The 19892-nt window shown below is 43.2% G+C and overlaps 1 protein-coding gene across 5 annotated transcripts in view; it reads right to left on the bottom strand.

The window, feature by feature from the left end:
- The window catches only part of PLS1 (plastin 1), a 79177-nt gene that overhangs the window by 47859 nt on the left and 11426 nt on the right, over nucleotides 1–19892 (bottom strand). For 2 of the 5 annotated variants that reach the window (XM_025208465.1, XM_025208467.1), the window contains exons 1-2: nucleotides 5678–5721; nucleotides 3185–3396 (exon numbers count right to left, since the gene is read on the bottom strand). The exons of 1 other annotated variant lie outside the window; for it this stretch is intronic. The gene's annotated coding sequence lies outside the window, so the exon portion shown is untranslated. Of the gene's footprint in view, nucleotides 1–3184; nucleotides 3397–5677; nucleotides 5729–19447; nucleotides 19467–19892 lie in introns of those variants that run through there. 2 more of the 5 variants (XM_025208466.1, XM_014521610.2) reach the window with 2 other exon arrangements.

Below are 19892 nucleotides of genomic sequence, written 5' to 3' on the forward strand. Positions count from 1 at the left end.
TTGGGAGTAAAGGGCAAATGTCATGGGCAGAGCACCAGCATATCAGGGCTGCTGAGCACCAGAAAGCAGTGGGGGCAAGGGACAGCCACAGCTGGCCCCATGTCCTGGCGAACGAAGAGGGCGGAGTAGCTCTGATTTTCCATGATAAAAAACCCAAAATCAAATGCCAACATGTATCTGTATTTAGAATTTATTTTATTAGTGACTGAGGCACTGATTGGCTTCCAGATTGCTTTGAAATTGTAAATATATCAATAAAACATTGTGTTCAGCTGATACCTATATATGAGTGGTGTTTAATTTTAATCATGGAAAAATGAGGATTTTGCTTTTTTTTTTTTTTTAATCAGAAAATTTGCAATTTTTTTTATTAGAGAAAACCAGAACTGTCTGGAACAGTGTGGCCATTGTTATGTAAACCAATAGCAATATTTCCATTAATATCAGTGGTTCCATAGTCAAATTCAGATTTTCTATAAGCAACTGTACCTCCATTGAAGGTGCACATAAATAATAGTAATTAATGGCCTATTACTGTATGCTTTACTTAGAACTGAAGTTAATCTTAGTGGAAAGGGCAGTAACAAAAAAATCAGAAGACCTGGGTTTTATGTGTAGCTTCTACCACTGAACTGCTGTGTGCCTTTGGCCATAACACTACTTCTCTTGCTTTTACTTCCTCTCCTCTTTATCTGTCTTATTTAGGGCCTTGTTACACAGTAATTTTAGGTGGCTTATGGTTGGATTACATACGAACACCTGAAACTAGTTTTTAGCATACTTTAGATGGCTCAAAGTTATCCAGGGCAGGTTTACCTTTGACATGAGTTACCTAGTTTGTGTTCCATTAATGTGAGGCCACTCCCCACAGATGAGCTGCCCAGGTTGCAGTCTGCCAAAATCCGAGGATGGATTGTTTCCTCCCCCAAACTCCTGTTCTCTGTAAGCAGACTTTTCACCCCCTGAACTCTACTGCCCAGGGGGTGGTTCTGGCACCAAGTTAGCTCCACCTCCTGGCCCCAGGTATGCAACCTTCCCACTCTAAGGGGTGCAACCCCATGCAAACAACCTGTGGAGCACATGCCAGTAGGGGTGTGCGAAACATGCCCTATTCTATTCAGATTCGGCCTGAATTGGGGACAGTGACTTGATTTGGATCACTGTCCCTGATTTGATTTGGCCAAATCCGAAATTCAATGCCGATTTGGAGAATCAGCGATTTGGACATAGACACAGCTTTAAATGTTTTTTCTACATACCTTGAGGTACCAGCATGGCTTGTGAATGCTGTAATGCTGGGGTGCATGGAGCATCCCACAGGAGCGCAGGGGAGCCCCTGCGTGCTTGGCAGCGAAACCAGAAGTGACCGGAAGTACGGGTCTGCCAGGGAGCATGCTGTCCCCTCCTCTTCCCTCCCGGCTCGGCAATTAGCCACGGGGAGACCCCAGGTGCCACCACAGACCCAGGAGGCACCAGTCGCCGAGCCAGAGAAGCCATAGAGGGGCCCCCCCAGTGTGCTCCCTGGCAGACCCAATAGTGGACTGGAAGTGCTTCTGGTCCACTTTGGAGTCTGCTGCCGAGTGCCCTGGGGAGCCCCCCCACGCTCCTGTGGAACCGCCCATGCACCCCAACATCGCAGCATTCACGAGCCGCCTGCTACCTAGAGGTATGTAGAAAAAACATTTAAAGCTGTGTCTGTCTGAATCACCTAATTTTTCTGAATCGATTCAGAGGGTTCCGATTCGATTCGGAGAGATTAAAGGGCCCTCTGATTCAATTCAGATTTGGAGATTTGCCCATTGAATCAGGCTGAATATCCGCCAGATCAAATCAGGGACCAAAGCTTCGCATGGCCCTACATGCCAGCTAGCCAGGTTGCAGGACATGGGCACAAGAGTGTGGTCTAAAAAGGTGGGTGTAAACAAAGTAGGGGGCTGGATTGTGTCCCTATGAGCTGGGGTTTCCTTCTGGGGTCAAGGGCAGAGGCAACAGCTTCCCAAAAAGCACCTTCCCTCACCAGTCCCACCTCCCAGCCACCCCGGGAAGATGACCACGCCTGAATACCAAATCCCAATTTCTCAATTAAAACATGAGACATTCTATAATTGACTTCCTATTTCTGTATTTCTTTTTAAATTCTTTTTTTTTTTTTTTTTACTTTATTTTATCATTCAGTGGCTGACTTCCTTCTTGTCATCATCCCTCTCCCACCCCCATTTCATTACTCACCCCCTATCCCATTAACTCTCTGCCTCCCAGCCTCATGTTCCTGTAACCCTTCCCAATCCATCTCTCATCTCCACCTAGGGCAGAAATAGAAGTCTGTCCTGGCCACCAGCCCTGTAGCCGCAACTCACAGTGGTAGCTCCTAGTCAGGGACCTGCTTGTCAGGCCTCTTGTGGCAAATCACAGCTGTGCAGGTTGGGAACAGTCAGAGAAGGTTTTCAGCTTTAATGTGCAACTGCTCCAAACTCAAGCTAGTACTAACACAGATGAATGTTTGGGCAGCTCAAAGTGAAATGTGTAACAAGGCCCTTAGTTACTCTGTAAACTCTTACAGCAAGGCAGAGACTATCTTTCCTTGTGTTGGTATAATTAAATCCCTCAAGTTACTACTGTAATAAACAGAACCCCAGTGTACATATTATGAACCAAATTCTAAAACTGGCCACAAATCCACAGACGGTATTTTGTACCGAGTCTGTTGTTCACATCACATGGGTAGCCACTCAGGCTAGGGACAGAAATTACACATAAACCAGTGTAAGTGATTGAAAACCAGCTCAAATCTGTATCACAACAGAAGTTCAGTGCACATAAACCACTTTCAAAATGTCTGAAACCAGTTTAAGATAAACCTGGATGGATATAGCATCAGATTTAATTGATTTAGGTGAAATCAGTTTATTGAACTTCGGTCCCAGATCTCCTCCAGATTCAAGTTACTTCAGCCTGCTCCCCACCCCACCCCCAATCTCAGGATGCCTTGCACTTCCCCTGCAAACTCCAATTTGAAGGGTAGGCAGGACAGCTTTGGCCGAAGCTGTCTGTTCCAGATGAGCAAGGAGGTGTGCTTTAGTGCCCCCCAGCTTCTGGCCTGCGCCACTGCAGGTATGTGGCTGTGTTCTGGAATCAAAAGTGAATGTCTGTTCATTTGCTTATCAGTTCAATCTACGCAACTTACATTAACCTGTAAAAATTTAACTGATTCAGCCTTGGGCTTTTTGACTGTCTGTACTTAGCTTCAGTGATATTTCCTCAAACTGTTCCACATCTAACAGGAGTGACACAGAAAGTGCTTCTTGATGTTTCTTTGTGTGTGATGGAGTGTCCCTGGTTGAGTGGCAGCTGAGAATATAGTGAGGAGTCCAAATAGTATCTACTTTTTCCACCCAGCTGTCAGAAAAAAATAGGGTTGTTAGTTGACAAAGAACCAAGAGTTCCCCCTCCCCCCATCCCTGCAGGCAATTGGCAATTTCTTTTTTCATCTCTGCCCTAGTCTGTGTTTCAAATTCATCTGCTTCCTTTTCAAGCAGCAGCTGCCTTTGTAACTATAATGGGCATCATCACAATGTGCTGCCTGCAGAAACCATTTACTTTTGTTACTGTTCTTTTTGTGTGCTGTTGGAGATGCACCTCTCCTGGTCCAGGTGCAAACATCCAGTCTCTTTCATTCTAGCTCTTAATCTTTTTTAAAACTGTAGTTTCAAATCAGATCCAGATTAACTGGCTTCTCCAACTCAATCTTGTACAGAAATATTATAGCTTCTAAATCAAATACTAGATATCTATAACAAAAGGACTAAAAATAAAGGAAATTCTCTACTTGTATTCTGAAGCTTTGAGACAGAAAGTGTTGCAAGATTTAATACAAAAAAAAAAAAAATCACTGTAGTTTAACCTTTGGCATCCTTTATCTAGAATTCTTTAAATGAATGTCCTGAGCAGAGGTCAGCTTCATGAAACCCCTCCTATTGAAACAGCAGAAACAGCCGACTTACGCTAAGGTATTATTTAAGTAACCATTTTCTGCTGTCTTTAAGACGGTCCTTTCTCCAAGTCTGAAATATTCCTTTATGATCAGATGTCAGAGCTAATGCTAAATCATTCTTACTACTTATTTTTAGTATAGAAACAAAATGCTACCTGAAGATGTTTCACAGCAATGTAAGGCAACAATGCTCCTGTCCCAAGGAGTTTATAGCTAAAGGCCACTTAATTAGAACTATTCCTGGATAGACACTCAATAGTCAAACATTATTTAAAGTCAATTAAATCTATCCTTTTATAAAGCAGAAGAATGAACAGAAGATTCACTGGAGGTTCATACCAACTAGATTCTATAAATGGTGGAGTTCAGCCTTTTTTCACTACTGTGAGCCCAGCCTCTTAGCTCTTGTTCATAAATACAACTGATCAGTGAATTTACTAACTCTGCTCCTAAATACCACTTTCCATTAATATAAAACATGAAATATGAAATTTAAACACACAGAGGAATTTGACATGTCATTTGAATTGGATGCAAAGTACATTAAAAAGAATCTTATACCCTTTATAACTTATATCTTAATGGGATTTCAGCATTCAGACCTAGTAAGAAAACCATAAGTTTTCAGCCCCAAAAGGAGCTAAAATTCAACCATCAAGATACTTGGGTGCAATTCAAAGAAAGAGGGAAATTTCATGTCTGTGTGTGTGCGTGCATGTATGTGTATATACACACATGAAATATAAACACCACTATATCAAACAATGGCATCTCACCACATAGAAGACTGTGTAAAAAATGTGATAAATTCATTTTAAAAACAGTTGAAGAGGTCAGTGAAAACTATTTAAATATATGAAGAGTTTAATGCATAAGAGACTGCTAACATCAGGGGTTGGACTTTTTTTTTTTTAATTAAAAGGTATAATTTGTCCACAATTATTTGCACAATTGCAAAAGACTGACAGACTCCATATTCTGCCCCATAAAACAAAAATGAGAAAATACCTGCTGTAATTGAAAAGGCATGTTATAAAGAAAAATAAGATCCTCAGAGGTGCACCAATAGAGATTTTTGGGTCAATACCAATGGCTGATTTTTAATGAGCCGTATTGGCTGATACAAATCCAACTGACGATATGTGGCCCAGCAGCTTGGAAAGCACTGTCAGGCTGGTAAGTTTGTTGTGGGGGAAGGGGCAAGAGGGGATGGAAGCAGTATAGGGGATAGATCAAGGCCCCCATAGTAAGGGAGGGAGTGGGGCTGGGGCAGGCACTGCACAGCCACAGTGGGGCACAGGACAGAGCTGCAAGTGGGTTGTCTGGGGCATGCGGGGGGGCACCTCCCACTGCTGCACACACCCCAAGAGAGCATGGGGGGCATGTGCCCCTGTATCTGTGTGGAGGGTGAGGGCAGGCTTCTGCTGTGGGCTGGGGGCAATGCTGGGCTCGTCCTGGTGGGGAGGCTGGCCCAGGCTGTGCTCAGGGCAGGGAGGGGGGGCTACGGCAAATTTTAGGGTGACTGTGTAGCCTACCCCATAGCCTCTCTCCCAGCACTGCTGCTGCTGCCGCCCACCCCAACTGTGCAGTGCCTACCTCGCTCCCTCCCTCACCGTGGGGGCCTTGGTCTGCTCCCTGCCATGCCCCTACCTTCCCTCCCCGTCCCTTCCCGCGCAACAGACTTACCAGCTGGATGCTGCTCTCCATGCTGCTGGGCTGTGCTCCTTGCCACCTGTGGGGGCATTTAATCAGCAACATTATCAGCCACATCAGCTGATAATGTTGATCATTTCAATTTTCCTTTTATCAGTGCTGATACAATATGGGACCAATGTATCGGTGCACCTCTAAAGATCCTATTATATAATCAGTCTGTGGACTTTAGTGCCATTCATGGTCAGAGAGAAACATACATTATCTGGATTTGTAAGAAGGCTGTTTATGACCATAAGTAACATTTGTAACTACGCCAGAGGATATGAATCAATCTCATGTTTTAAGATATAAACTGACCTTCTGCAGAATCTTCCTCACTTCTCCAGGCATGGTGTTACCCAGTTACATATAGTTAATGCATTTCTCCTTCCTCCAAAACTTTATGGAAGAATACCAACTAATTCAACACACAACACCTTCCAGGTTTTTTCTTGTATTTTTTGCTAATAAAACATTATTTTTGTGTTACAAGAAATACCAAGAAATTCACTTTCAAGAGTTAAGCATTCATTCATTCCCAGTAACCCTGAGCATGTAATGAGATCAACATTTTCCACTGCACCTTTACAAATAAGTATGGGTGGATCAAGAATTAGTAAAATCAAACAATAACAGGTCTAACAATGGACTTGATTTTGACCTCACTTTAAGTAGTATAAATCAGGAATAGCTCCACTTTAATGAAATCACTCTGAGGTAAAACCAGTGACTGTTAATCAGAATCAGGTCCATTTGTATAAAAGGCAAACACTCGCTATCTAAAAAGCTACCTTTTCACTTAAACAAAAAGCCTCTGGTTTCCTTTGACTGCTGAGTATACAGAACAACTCTTTTAAATTCATCAGTAGTATCAATTTCACACAGTTTCCTTAGCATACATCATTCAAGAGGATCTCAGCATAGGTGTGCTTTGTACTGTTGAATTCAGTGTAAGAAAACACTGTAATAGAAAGACTAACTATTGCAGTAGGACCAATTCTAAGAGATCTAAAATAACAACTGCTATATGCTGAGCTTTAACCTATATCGACTAACACTCTCACCCATAAGAGTCTCTTTTAATTGTTTATAGCTTAGCCACATTTTGAGCTGATTTTGTCCATTCTTAATGTTTCCTCCAGAAAGTTTATTTCTTTTTTATCATTATTATTATTTCTACATTTCAGAAAAAAATGCTTAGCTACCTTCCAGAAAAAATATATTGCTCTTCCAAAGTTAGACCATTCTTACAAATGTTTCATTTAATCGTTCCACCAGCTTTATAGTTTGGAGCAGGGACCCGACGTTTAGCTGCAGAGTGATCTTGGGAGTCAGAGAAAGACTTTTCTATCCCCATGAAAGTCCATCTACATTTAGCTCAAGTTATAAACTCCTGAAAATCATTATTTGTAGGTGCTCAGTAGAGGCCTGTTAGAGCCTGGCAGGTAAAAATACATTTATATGGCACAAGGTAATACCATACATGGATAATTAACTTAGGAACTGCATTGCACTTTGTAGACCTGCTCCAAAGTCTACACTGGTACTCAGCACATTCCAGGCTAGGATAGTAGGTTCTCTACCAGACTCTCATGACATTTCCTCCTCCTGGCAGCTATCAGCTATTATGGTGCTGGTCAGTGAAACAGAGAACAAAAATTGGTAGCAGAGCAGCGATGTGAATGCAGGTCTCCAGAACCATAAGCTTGAACCTGAAACTCTATGCTGTACTTCCTTTCCTCATGACTAAATCAGGCCCATTTGTATAAAAGGCCTGTATTATAAGACCTATTTCATTTGGGTAGGCTTTAGCTTGTGGGGTTAAGTTTTGGTGTATTAACTGGGGCAACTGTTTTATTGTTTACTATCTCATTTTTAATATCTGATTTTTTTATGACATCTTGTTTAATTGTAAGCCACCCAAGCCTTTGAGGAGGGCGGCATACAACTCAAATCAAATAAATAATCCTAAATCACAGCAATCCCTGAAATGTTACTGTGCGCACCACCCCTAGCAGATCCATGCTGTTCAGAAATGGGGGTACTGTCTATGACAATGAGAAAACAGTAATAGGATATAATGCCTTGTGCCCATATTCACTAAAAAAAAGGAATCTGTAGAAAACACTGTCACAACCCAAAGGGTGTGATTTTTGTTTTTGTGTGCGCTTTGGCACCACTGAATTATTTTCCCGCCAAATTGTAGCTTTCTTTGCAGTGTGCATTTCTTCTTTGCAGCTAAGAAATGCTCGGTGCAAAGAGTTCCCGCCATTTGTATGATAATTCGAGCCCCATTATTGGATTGCGTTAAATTATTCACACGTGGCGGCTAGCGATTGGCTTGCTAGCCGTATAAAAGGCTTGGGTGGTTTCTGCCCAAGTTGGAGAACTCCGAGGAGAACCCCCGTAAGGGAGAACTCCACGAACACCAGGAGGAGGAGACTTCACACTGTGTGAAGATTTCTAAGCGCTGCGGAGCCTATCAAACCCAGTGCATTTAAAGCAGGCAACAGGGGTCCGATCAGCCTCTAGCCTCTCCCCGTCACCGAGCGCAAACCTTGACGTATCCCTCTCCCTGCGTGCAAAAAAAGGACCCACGGAGCCTAGCAAACTTCGTGTGAGTGAATTGTGAGTGAACAAAAGGATCCACGGAGCCTCGACAACTCCGTGGGAGTGATCGAATATTGTCCGAGTCCTCAAACAAGGATTTAAGCGGAGCTGTGCCTGGGAAACTGTCCAGCCTACACCGCGACCATCTTTGGTGTAAGTAAACAATCTTGAATCAACCATTACGCGTCCGTGCCTAATTCCAGCGTGTCGCCTGTTCTCTCTGACCCAGCGAGCCCGGGCTGCTGGCCACAGCCCGCGCGGCGCAAAAAAGGGCCCGGATCGCTCCCCGCTGCCCGCACATGGCAACGAGGATGGGATCTGGAGACAGCCCGCACAAACACCAGGTATATTACTGCTATGCAAGGAAGCAACTCAGTGACTTCTTTTCTGAAGTTCATGCACCTAACTGGTGCATCATACACATATCTTAATTGTTTGAAGAGCACACAGGTAACATGAATAACATTTGCTTCTTTCAGGACAGCAACGTAATGAGATCTGTGCTATGTGGAAGGCATGACAGCACATCCTGGCCTCCCTGGGTGCCTGTAGACATGTGGGGAGACTGCTCTGATGTGGTGTAATTACAATGCAATAATCGAGTCTGCTGGAACATGATAATTAGCATACTCCAGCAGACTCGATTTGTGTTTCTGTGTTTCGTGTATCAGCATCCCCACACTTCAAAATGGCAGTGGGGGGTGCTTTAACTAAATCTCATTCAACAACCTTTAGTTAAAGTGCCCCCACTGCCATTTTGAAGCACAGGGCACTGACGCACAAAATGCTGCGGGCTTTAATTAGAGCAGCTCTTGGAGCATGTGTAAAAATGCCCTGTCTGCAAGGAAATGTAGTTGCTGGATACAAATTATAAATACCAATGGCGTAAGTAGGGGTGGGAAGATAGAGGCAATGGCCTCAGGTGCCAACTTGGGGGAGGGTTGGGGAAACGGAAAAAAACAAACAAACAAAAGGTGGCTGCCAGCGCACACATTCATGATCGCAAATTGGACATCGCTGCTTATACTTTGTCTTGGACGCCCAGCCATGTCCCATTACTGATGATAAACACCATCCTGCAACATGAGTGGCAGATATATTTTTTGCTTATAACACTGATACTTTTATTAGCATTGTATACAAAATGATATATGGATCCTTTGGCATAATTCAGCATGATTTTTCAATTTTCACAGCTTATTACAAGTCTGCAAAAAATTTAAATAATCTAGAACAACATCTTCACAATAGACAATTCTGAAAGTTAAACAATGGCACATCACATCTTACTTAATTAAACTTTCATACAAAAAAGTGCTCAATTGTATTTCTATTAATTTGATTCTTCTTTCATAAAGGAACAACCCCCCACCCCACAAAAACAGCACTTTAACCCCACAAAAAACTAAAATGGTTATTGCTCTAAATAGTGTTACATCCTGCCACTGATTTGTTTGATGTAAATCAATGGCAGAATTAAGTTCCTGGGTTTAAATAGATCTTTAAAAGTGATTTCAAATTATCAAAACCAGGAGTCATTTCCAGGCCTTTTTTACACCCTAGAGAGTCATGACATTACAGTTGCTTGCAGACACTAACTGTCCCCTCCCCTCAAAAAACAAAAACAAAAAACCACCAAAACATGCTTTACCGGCAGCAGCAGCATGCTACTTACTGCTCCGCAGTGTCTGTATAGATTGGTCACTTCAGCAAGGCTTTTTGTCACTTTTAGCTGAAGTTGATTCAATCAGCTATTCAATAATAGTGCCAAAAAAGCCCCGAAGTGCCCGACCTATATAGATGTTGGGTGAGTCGGGTCTGACTAATGTACTGCCTCTTCTAGGCATTTTGCTCTGCTCCACTGGTGGGAGCAGGGGGAGGGTGATTGGAGGCAGCGGGTGCACATGCGTCTGAACGCACACAGACACATGGGCAGCATGCAGCCAGGCAGGATCATGGAAGTGTAAGGAGTGACCTAGAAACCACTATGCAAAGACCAAGCAAAAGTGAATGTTATGTGACGAATGCCCATCTGCAATGATAAGGAGGAGACAGTCTTAGATAAAGGAGGCTTGAAAACAAAAGCAGAATCAGAGTACTGGGTCAAAGAGCTCATTAAAATACTAAAAATCACGCCCCTAGGTGGGGAAAAAGTATGCTAATGAAACATACATGTATGTAAATGAGATACATAGCTAAAACACAGGTATAGAGACATGCTCAGTAAAGAACTTCTTGCGTCACTCCTTACAACCAATCAGCAAACAAATATACTGGTGAGAACTTAAACTCCTGTATAAAAGATGCTTAGTGGTAGTGATCTGGTGTGCTTGTTGCGTGAAATTATTCTGCTCGCACCTTTTATTGCTAGCAATAAACCTTCTTTATACTTTCACCCCTGGTATCTTTATTGGCCTTTGCATACCAGGCACGATCCCAGACTTGAGCTGGGGCTCAACAGAAGCATCTTCATCCAGCTACTGGAGCTAAGTGTGGGGAGCAGGGGTTGGAGGGCCAGGGCTTGGGGACTGTCCAGGGGGCTGTGAAGTATAGGTCTATGTGTGGGACACAGGTGTGTGGAGGGGGTGTGAGGGGGCGGTACCTGCTGGCACTGGGGGAAAACTGTCCAAGTGGCCAGGGCTGTGGCAGGACAGAGTGGGGTGTGAGGCAGCCACCTGCTTCTCCAGTGTCAGTTCTTAGTTTTCATTTTTATATTTTTTTTACTACAGAAAAAATAATAATAGAGTAATTTTTCTGTTGCAAATAACTCAGAAAGACCATAAGGTGCCCTGCCCACCTGGGTGCCAGCCTGAGGCTAACCTGACCCCAAGGCCTACCTACCTGCTATGACTTGACGTTAGTTGAGATTAATTGGAGGTGCTGCTCAGCAGTTACCTCTGGCCCCAAGTGGCTCAGGCAGTAGGTCTTCTGTGAGGCTCCGCCACCCTACACCTCACCCCTTTCCACTTAAGTCGTCCATTCTAGTCTCAGTGATGTCTGCGATGAGCCACTGGCACCGCTCGTTCTCCTGCTATGCCTGCCTGCATGGTCTCCCACATGAGCCTGGTGAAGCCTTGTTGGCTAATGAATGCACAATTTAACGATAATGAAACTAAATGTGAGCACATGATGCAGTCAAGCAGGGCATTGATGCTACCTGCACCCAACACATTACTGCAGTGCTCTGCATTTGGTGAGGTGTTATTCACCTGACCCCTGCTAGCTTCCACTTTGTGGGTATTCCCCAGGCGAGCTGGGGTTCTAGGCCTGCTGGCACCCGGCCACATACCCTGGTACTTCGGGCACCATCCCCTCACACTCCCTAGGGTCCTCCATGACCGCTGCTGCCCTAGCAGTGGATTTGGGGTCTGTACTTGCTCAAATGAGGTGGCTGTGGCCACAGAGGCGCTGGATGAGTTTTCTTCCCTGACGGGGTCTACTAGTCCCTCTCAAGCTGGCCTCCTCCTCTCCCAGCTGCCCTCACAGTACCTTTCAGTATTCTGGTGTGTGAGCAGGGGGTCGCGCAGGTCTGCACTGTTAGGTTCGCCTGTCATGGCTTCTGCAACAATAACTGCTCTTTCTCCTACAGGTGCTCGGTTGTCCACAGCGTCTCCTCTTCTGGCAGAGTCTCCTGCCCCTGGAAAGATTCCCTGCTTGGTGCCACAGATAAGCACACTGCCTACCTCTGCAGGAGGGTTCCTCCAGCAACCAGGGCTCCTGCAGCCTGGCCAAGCAACCCACCACCGTGGGGGTATGCTGGTCCTACTCCAGCTGCAGGGAGGGTTTTAAGTTGCACTCAGAGTGCACCCTCTTTCTCCCTCTCCCATACTATTGCTGAGGAGTTCCTTTTATCCTAGGAATCCTCTGGGGCCAGACCACTCCGCGGGCATGGTACCATTCAATTCCCCAGCAGACTGGCCACCTGGATGCTGGCGCTGCAGAAAGCGTGCTGCGGGCCTGTCACATCTGGTTTTCTATCTGAAATCTCTGGGTTTACCTTGTGAATCATGTCTGCAAACTTAATAGTGCTAACATTGTGTGGTACCCTGGGGGACCCTTGAAAGGCTCTCAAGGCACCCCAGAGTGCCATGGCATCCTGGTTGAGAATTGCAGATCTAATATAATAAGATGACAGAAGGACAATTCAAAGTGTTGAGGCAATTAGATCTCTCTAGACCACCGGTGAGCAAAATGTGGCCCGCAGGCCAGATGTGGCCTGCCAGGCCATTCTATCCAGCCCACGGGGCCCCCCCCAGAATTAAAAAAATTAATATTTATCTGCCCCTGGCTGCCTGTCATGCAGCCCTCAATGGCTTGTCAAAACTCAGTAAGCACCCTCCACCCAAAATAATTGCCCGCCCCTGCTCTAGACCAACAAGTTTTCTTGTGCTAATTTTAATTTATTTCTAAAACTTCCACAGAACCTGGTAGAAACTCCTGTGGTAGTTAGCCAAGTCCCTGGCTGCTTTCTGATCTATGATTTCCATCTACAGCATCTCCAGTTTCTAGTGCACGGCAGGTTTCTACAACTTTGTGCTTCTGCAATCACATTCCTGGCTGATAGAAGCTGATAGTGTTGTTAGAGTGCAAAGTATTTTCTAAACAATGTGTGTTATAGAAAAATCAGCTTTGCATACCTGTAGTACTTGCCAAGCAATGCCAGGAAATGTCTGTTCAATTATATAATAAAAATGAAACTATGAATGTTATACTATAGGTCTCCAAAATGAACTGCACCCAAAGTTAATGTTTCATAAAAGAAATATGTTAATGATTCTACTTATGGTCATGATTTATTATAAGGAGGCCTTTGTCTTGATAAAAGATCAGCCTATTTTGAAGGTATGGCACCCAAGCTGTTAGCAAAAAAAGGCAAGATGAATATATAATGAACGTGAAAGTGAAAAAGAAATTAGATCCTCAGTGTTTAAGGTACAATAATATATTAATGTTTGTTTTTCCGTTTAAGAAAGTTGATCATAAATTTGTAAATATTTTTTTATATATTTGTTTTATTTTTTAACAATGTAAACAGTCACTGTGTAAGGCAAGAGAGAAGTTACGAAATGCCTAAAGGATGACATTTTGTACATAAACTGCCTGTATGATTTCAATGATGAAGGATTTTGTTTTTCAACAAGTTTGGGGGTTTTTTCCTACCACAAAAAGACACTGTAAGCCAGTTTTTTCTGGGTTTCCCCACAAAACTAAATAAAATAAGAATTGTATGTAAGCCATACTAGAAGCATATAGGACTTTTTCTGTCTTTGATCCCATGTGGTACCTCCACATAGAAGTAGCAGGATTAAACCTTTTATCTTCCTAAATGAACAAGAACATTTAGGTCAAGGGTTTGCAACCTACAGCTCATGAGCTAGATCTGGCCTGGGGGGGAGCAGGGAGCTCAATTCTGTGTGCAGTGGCACAGGAGATGGGGTGACAAGCAGCTGTGTCAGGCTGCCGAGTCCCTCCACAGCACCCTTCTCTGCAGCCTCCCTGCTGTTCTCATGCCTGTGCTTATCCTTACCGCGTGGGGGTCAAGTATCTCCAGTGAGTAAGGACACGTGGCTTGAGCTCTCTCAGGAGCTAGGAGCTTTGCAGCTTGGGCCAGGGGACTGGGTTATAAACTCCAGGCTGCAGAAGCAAAAGGCTGCTGCCCCCTGGTTTAGGTACTTAATTCCTATTTAGTCAAAAAGTATCTCTGTGTCTGTGGATCTTAGTTCTTTAGCTCAAGTAGCAGACACTCATGTTCTTAAGTTTATAGTCTCACATTAAATCTCATTACCAGCCCAAAAAGGATTGGTTTCAATTGCTTTCATGTGCATTTTATGGAAACAAATATTACCCAGAAACAAAGAATACAAGAACCTAATCTTCACCAATGGAGAACACCCACAGCTCTCATTGCTGTTAACTAGTTCTCTGCATTGCTAAAACACAAGCCGCATGCAATTTGATCAAAGTGACACTGGAAGTGACTGAAAACGTTAGGAACATAATTCAGTCACTGCTCCCAGTCCCCTTCTCTAACCAATAAACCATACTGGCTCAAATACCAGGCAAGTGCAATAATATTCTTTCAGGTAGAGAAGAAAACAATTCATGCTAAGCACCGCTGTAGAAACATAATTAGTGTAAACAGAAACTTTCCTCATGATCTCAGTTACATAGATCACTATATGCATGAATGGTCCTGTTGATGTACACTTGCCAACATTTTGTTTTTAAAATAGGAACAGCTGTATCTGGTGATAAACTCAAAGCACCAAAATGTGTGCACACAGAGGGAAGGACAGAGATTGGGAACATGAATATATTTCTGATTTAGATCAAAACAGTGTTATAACTAAAAAAAATATGAAGCTAAGCAGCTAGAGTTTCCTTTTACAAAATACCGGTTTCTCTCTAGTTGGTTATATTCTCAAAGATTTCTGTAGCATTTTCATTGCATCTGTTCTGAAGTGTAGCTCTTTCTGTTGTGAAGATAATCTTCCAAATGTGTCTACTTTAGTGCTGTCTTAACCCCCTACTTCACTATGAAAACCTACCATGCCATTTACAACAAGATAATGCCATCTCATAGGATTAAAACACCTTCAGTGTTCAGTGTTGCTGTGAAGATAGTTACAACAGAGGTATATTTTAGCCACACTACTTCATACTTTCTGCTTGTATGGTAACTCAATGATAGAAATATACTTGTAGTGTGGACAGAGCTGGAGCTCGACTCATGGAAGACCCAGAAAAAGTCTAAGACATGACTCCCTCCTTTGTCTGCCTTCAGCATCAGATGACTAACTTATCAATTTAGGGCACTGATAGACATGAATAATAATAGTAAAGATAAAAAAACAAACAAAAAATCCCAGCACTTTACCAAAAGAGGAATCGTGTCAGTTTGACCCAGGTTGCCCAGCATCTGCATAGCTCGTGTGTTTCAGTGGGGCTTCTGGAGCTTTTATCTAATATCTGATTTAATCAGCTATTAAATAAAAGCTCCAAAAAAACCTCTGCTGAAGCACACAAGCTATACAGATGTCAGGCATCAGTTTGGCCTGGCTTGCAATTCGTCTTCTGGGTATGTGCTGTGCTCAGTGTGGGGGCACACTGAGCTAAGTGCTGTTTTTTCCCTATGTCTAAGCAGCCTAAGTTAATTTAAATGGGGCCCACCACTTGTTTGGGCTGCTTGTCCCTAGAACTCGCTCTGAATATAGAAAAAAGCTTTAATCTCACCAAGTATTATGGTGTTTTCATTAAACACTGCTTGATGGTCACAGTATAGACAAAGCCTTCAGAGTCCAGCCCAACAAACTCAAAAGTAACATTAAGAGAGGGGTGACCTGCCCCATTCACCTCAATCAGCTATTGACTCAATTCAAATTAAAATAATATTAACATCCTTGAATAAAAGATGGCATAGAACTGCAACATGCTTTTCAAACATAAAATAAGCATGTTAAATCCCCTGCTTGTAGCAGTATAGCATTGTCCACATTTTGCAGACAGGAAAATGGATGCACAGGCACAAAGGGTTTGTCTACATTCCAGTGACTTAACTAGCTCAGATACAAGGAGCAATCTAGTCTTGGCAGCAGGGACTCATATGAAGAGCAGTGTAGAAACCTTAGGACACACGAGACATATGTATAAGTATCATATTGTAGCTAACTCCACTAGGGATTGGCCCACAAGGTAGCCAGAACCTGTGGCCTCTCTCCAAAACGCTCAAATGAAATATTTTATATACTATCATTTTAATTTCATAGGACTGTCTCTATTCTGAACCAAGAGATTTACTGACCAGCACTTGTATTGATGACATTTTCAATTTTCCAGACAATGTCAAGTGATCATACAAAAGACCTATATCTTTTGTACTGGAAAGGTTTGCAACTTGCTTGATTCACTGCTGAATTAAGGATAAGCCATTTAATTGTTTGCTGCAGGCTTTTCTCCCCAGAATGCTGCTTCTCTACTCACCTAGAGCAGTGGTGCTCAACTTCTTTGGCTGGCGGGCCAGACGGGCAGTACCCAGACTGTTCAGATCCAGCTGGTGGTCCTGATCCAGCACAAGGCGGTCACAGTACAGCCCTATCCGCTCACATAGAGGGGGACACAGGGCATCCTGGCTCCAGCCTAGCCCTGTGGGGAGTAGGGGGGTGGCCCAGCCCTAACCCAGACCCACAAGGGAAAGGGGATGTATCCCAGCCCCAACCCAGCCCCAAAGGGAGAGGGGGGGCAAGGGAGCTTGAGTTGGCCCCCCACACAGCCCCATGGGAAAAGGGGGCATAGCCCAGCCCCATCCAGCCTGGGTGGGGGGAGGGGAGTGGTCCAACTTCATCCAGCCACAGGGGTTGGAAGAAGGGGCATGACCTGGTCCCAACCTGCTGCACCAGGCTCAGGGTTTTGGAATTTGGCAGCAGAGTGGCTGTATTCATTGCCACTGCTCCCATGCTGCTAACTTTTTCGATCTGTGGGGAGCCCTATGGGCTGGATACCTATGGCTCTGTGGGCTGCATCTGGTCCACGGGCTGGAGGTTGAGCACTCTTGAGATATAGTGCTTTTGTGGTCACCCGCAGCTGATTGAAAAAGTGGTGTCCTTTAAAATAAAATTGATAGGAAACAGCTAGAGCACCTCCTCAGTCCCACACAGCTGTCTGCTGTGGGTAAGCGTACCCTTATCTAGTTTGCAAACCCTTATACAGGGCAAAGGAACATAACCCTGCAAAGAATCTGTGTTCTTCTGCACCATTATTTCCCATGCTGTTGGGGGTTGCAGTGAATTTCTAGAGGGTACGTGAGAGGAAGGAATAAGAAAGTAGAAAGAGGGAAAGCTGAAAGAGAAATGAAGAAAAGAAGGAAAAGAAATGAAGAATCGCTTTACAAACTCTCAGAGTACTAGAGAGTTTTATACTGTGGTTGTAGTAACATGGAATCATAGGGGTATATGGCATTACAACAAACCTAAAAGGGGGATGTGACCCAAAGAAGTTGAGAACCATTGCATCACGCTAAAACCCAGAATTTTGCTTTGAGACTATGCCTGACCTCTCATTCCTGCAGTGTTCTTCTCTACCTGTCAACAGCTCCAGCCCAGACATCTGCCATTTCAGCCATCCCACACTCCCTATCTACTCAGACACTTCAAACCCAGCAGAACTCTCCTGCTGCTGCCCAGCAGGAAATCCTCTAATCCCATTGACCCTGCCCACAGTGTACTTGGCTTTGCCCTTGTGAATGCCTGTGCAAGTGTAACACCTCTCAAGATACACATGCAGCTCTACTCCTCAGCACCACACAGGGTACAGGGGCTGCAAAGTTCCCAAATATCATATTTCTTGCTTACCACTCACATATTTGGCAGCCCTATCAACCCCACTCCCATCTCAGCCATCATGTCCTGTAGGGACCAGATGAAGTTCCTTCCTCTGGGCTGCTGGGGGATGCGTGCTGCCAGGTTTCAGAGAACCTCCTACCTTTCCTGGTCTCATTCTCCAGCTACTCCTTATCCAACATGACAGTTTCACTGTATTTCTGGTAGGACAGAGAAGGAATAGCGAAGAACGGGTGCTAGAATCAAGCGTAATGGAGATGAAAGGACATGGGGTCAGAACAGGGAAAACAAATGGAAACAGGGTGGGAGAAGAGAAACCGTCCAGTACTCCTCTGCTGTTCCAAACGTGTATAGGCTCTCCCTGCTCTCCCTTCTCCCAAAGCAAGCAGCCTAGGCTGTGCAATCTCTTCTGTGCCTCCCCACACTATTTCTTTGCAAGTCTTTTTCTCCTCAATATTCCCAACTCCTGCAGCCCTGACTCCTCCAACAGTCTGTCCGCCTGGATTCTCCTATTACCGCATCTGCTACAGATTCCAACAATTCATCCATCTTCTTGGACTGGTGCGTACATGTGGAAAATAAGATGTTGCTTCTCTCACCCCTGCTCCCACTGCTAGAGAATAGGAAATCTATCAAGAAATATACAAAGCATGGCCACTGCAGAGAGCACACAAAGCAACTCCGGTGGACATCATTAGGCTTACCAAGTTTAAAACAATGGCAGGAATAGGCAGAAGGGAAGGTCAGCTTCATGTCCTTGCATTTCTCAGTTTCAATCAGATTCACTCTTTAAAAGAGGCATTAAACAACTTCAAGTTATTCAGTTCAAACACCTGGTGTCCCAATCAAAAAAAATACCTTCTTCACTTTACTACATATGCAGAAGTATGTAATGAGAAACAGAGGAAGAGAAATTTAAAACCAAACAAGTTATCACTTTTCTCTGATTATCTACTAGCTTGTAGCTAATAATGTTTGTTGTAATACAATTCACAATCAAAAGTTGGTTGCTGTTACTAACAAGTTACAATTGCACATCTTTAGTGCTGCATAATAATCTTTCTAGAGCTTCTCACTGGAATGTCAGATCTAGCAAACAACTACAATGTACTACCATCAACGGGTACCCATCTACAACAATCTTTCTGTAATAAAAGTATCACTGATATTTCTTCAATGCCTTTTGCCAAGCCAACACATTCCTTTCCCAAGCCTCTATTTGATCCATTTTCAGTGCTCTTTAAGAGGGGGTAGAACATATTGTTCTGTCAGTGTCCTTTCCTGAGGAATTTATCATTCTGCACTATTCATAACTTTTGAAATTGTTTTATTCTTCTAAGTCAACAGGAACATTATGATATAATTTTTTTCTTTCTTCAGAGCATGGAAATAATAATGTATTAGAAACCTGAAATCTAGAGGTGTAAACAACATTTTCAGTGAAAATATCATAAGTAAGTATGGGCTGATCTGCAATTATTTCAACTGATACTTGTCCCCCAAAACCATACTTTTTGCCCCTTAATAATCTTGACTATTGCTAGTCTATGAAGTAAAAATCTTAAGCTGCTATAAACATCAGACCTTCAGCAGAGAACTGGGGGCTCATCCTTTTTAATAACTTATTTTAAAGATTATTCCAAATGAATCTCCATTATATATTACTGGATGTATTTCATGAATACAACTATATCCACAGTCACAGAAATCTAATTCTGTAATAAATGTGTGTCATTAGGAGGCTTTTTATTTAAAAAGCAACTATTACAAAAATAGCTATCAGTACTTATCAGGTATAAAATCAGCCTTCTGTTACCTTGCTAATTCCTGGTTCAACTCTACATGGTTTAGAAGATTAGACTGATCAGACACTGCACTAAGACAGCCAGGATTTTCCATCATGGAAAAATTCTTTCCCCCCTCATTTAGAGAGGTTCTCCTTTTCCCTCAATTGACAATTCTGCAGGTAAAGGTAAATGGAAGCATGTTTTTAATGTGTCCTCTGTAGATTTGAGAGATTCAGAAATATTGTATTAGTCAGCTCTGAGAAATAAGATTAAATATATAATAAACATTTGGATGACAGAAATTGGGTTAGTTTAAAGAAATTGGGTTAGTACAAGGAAATACAGTTTTATTGCTCAAAACTCCTAGGTAAGAGACAGTTTACTTGCCAGTACTTAAATAAATAAATACAGAAATTTAGACCCAATGAAAACTTCCAAATTTGGTGTTGCCAAATCTCACACTTATATTATTTT

Source organism: Alligator sinensis, unplaced genomic scaffold (genome assembly GCF_000455745.1).
Source record: "Alligator sinensis unplaced genomic scaffold, ASM45574v1 scaffold846_1, whole genome shotgun sequence".
Lineage (NCBI taxonomy): Eukaryota > Metazoa > Chordata > Crocodylia > Alligatoridae > Alligator > Alligator sinensis.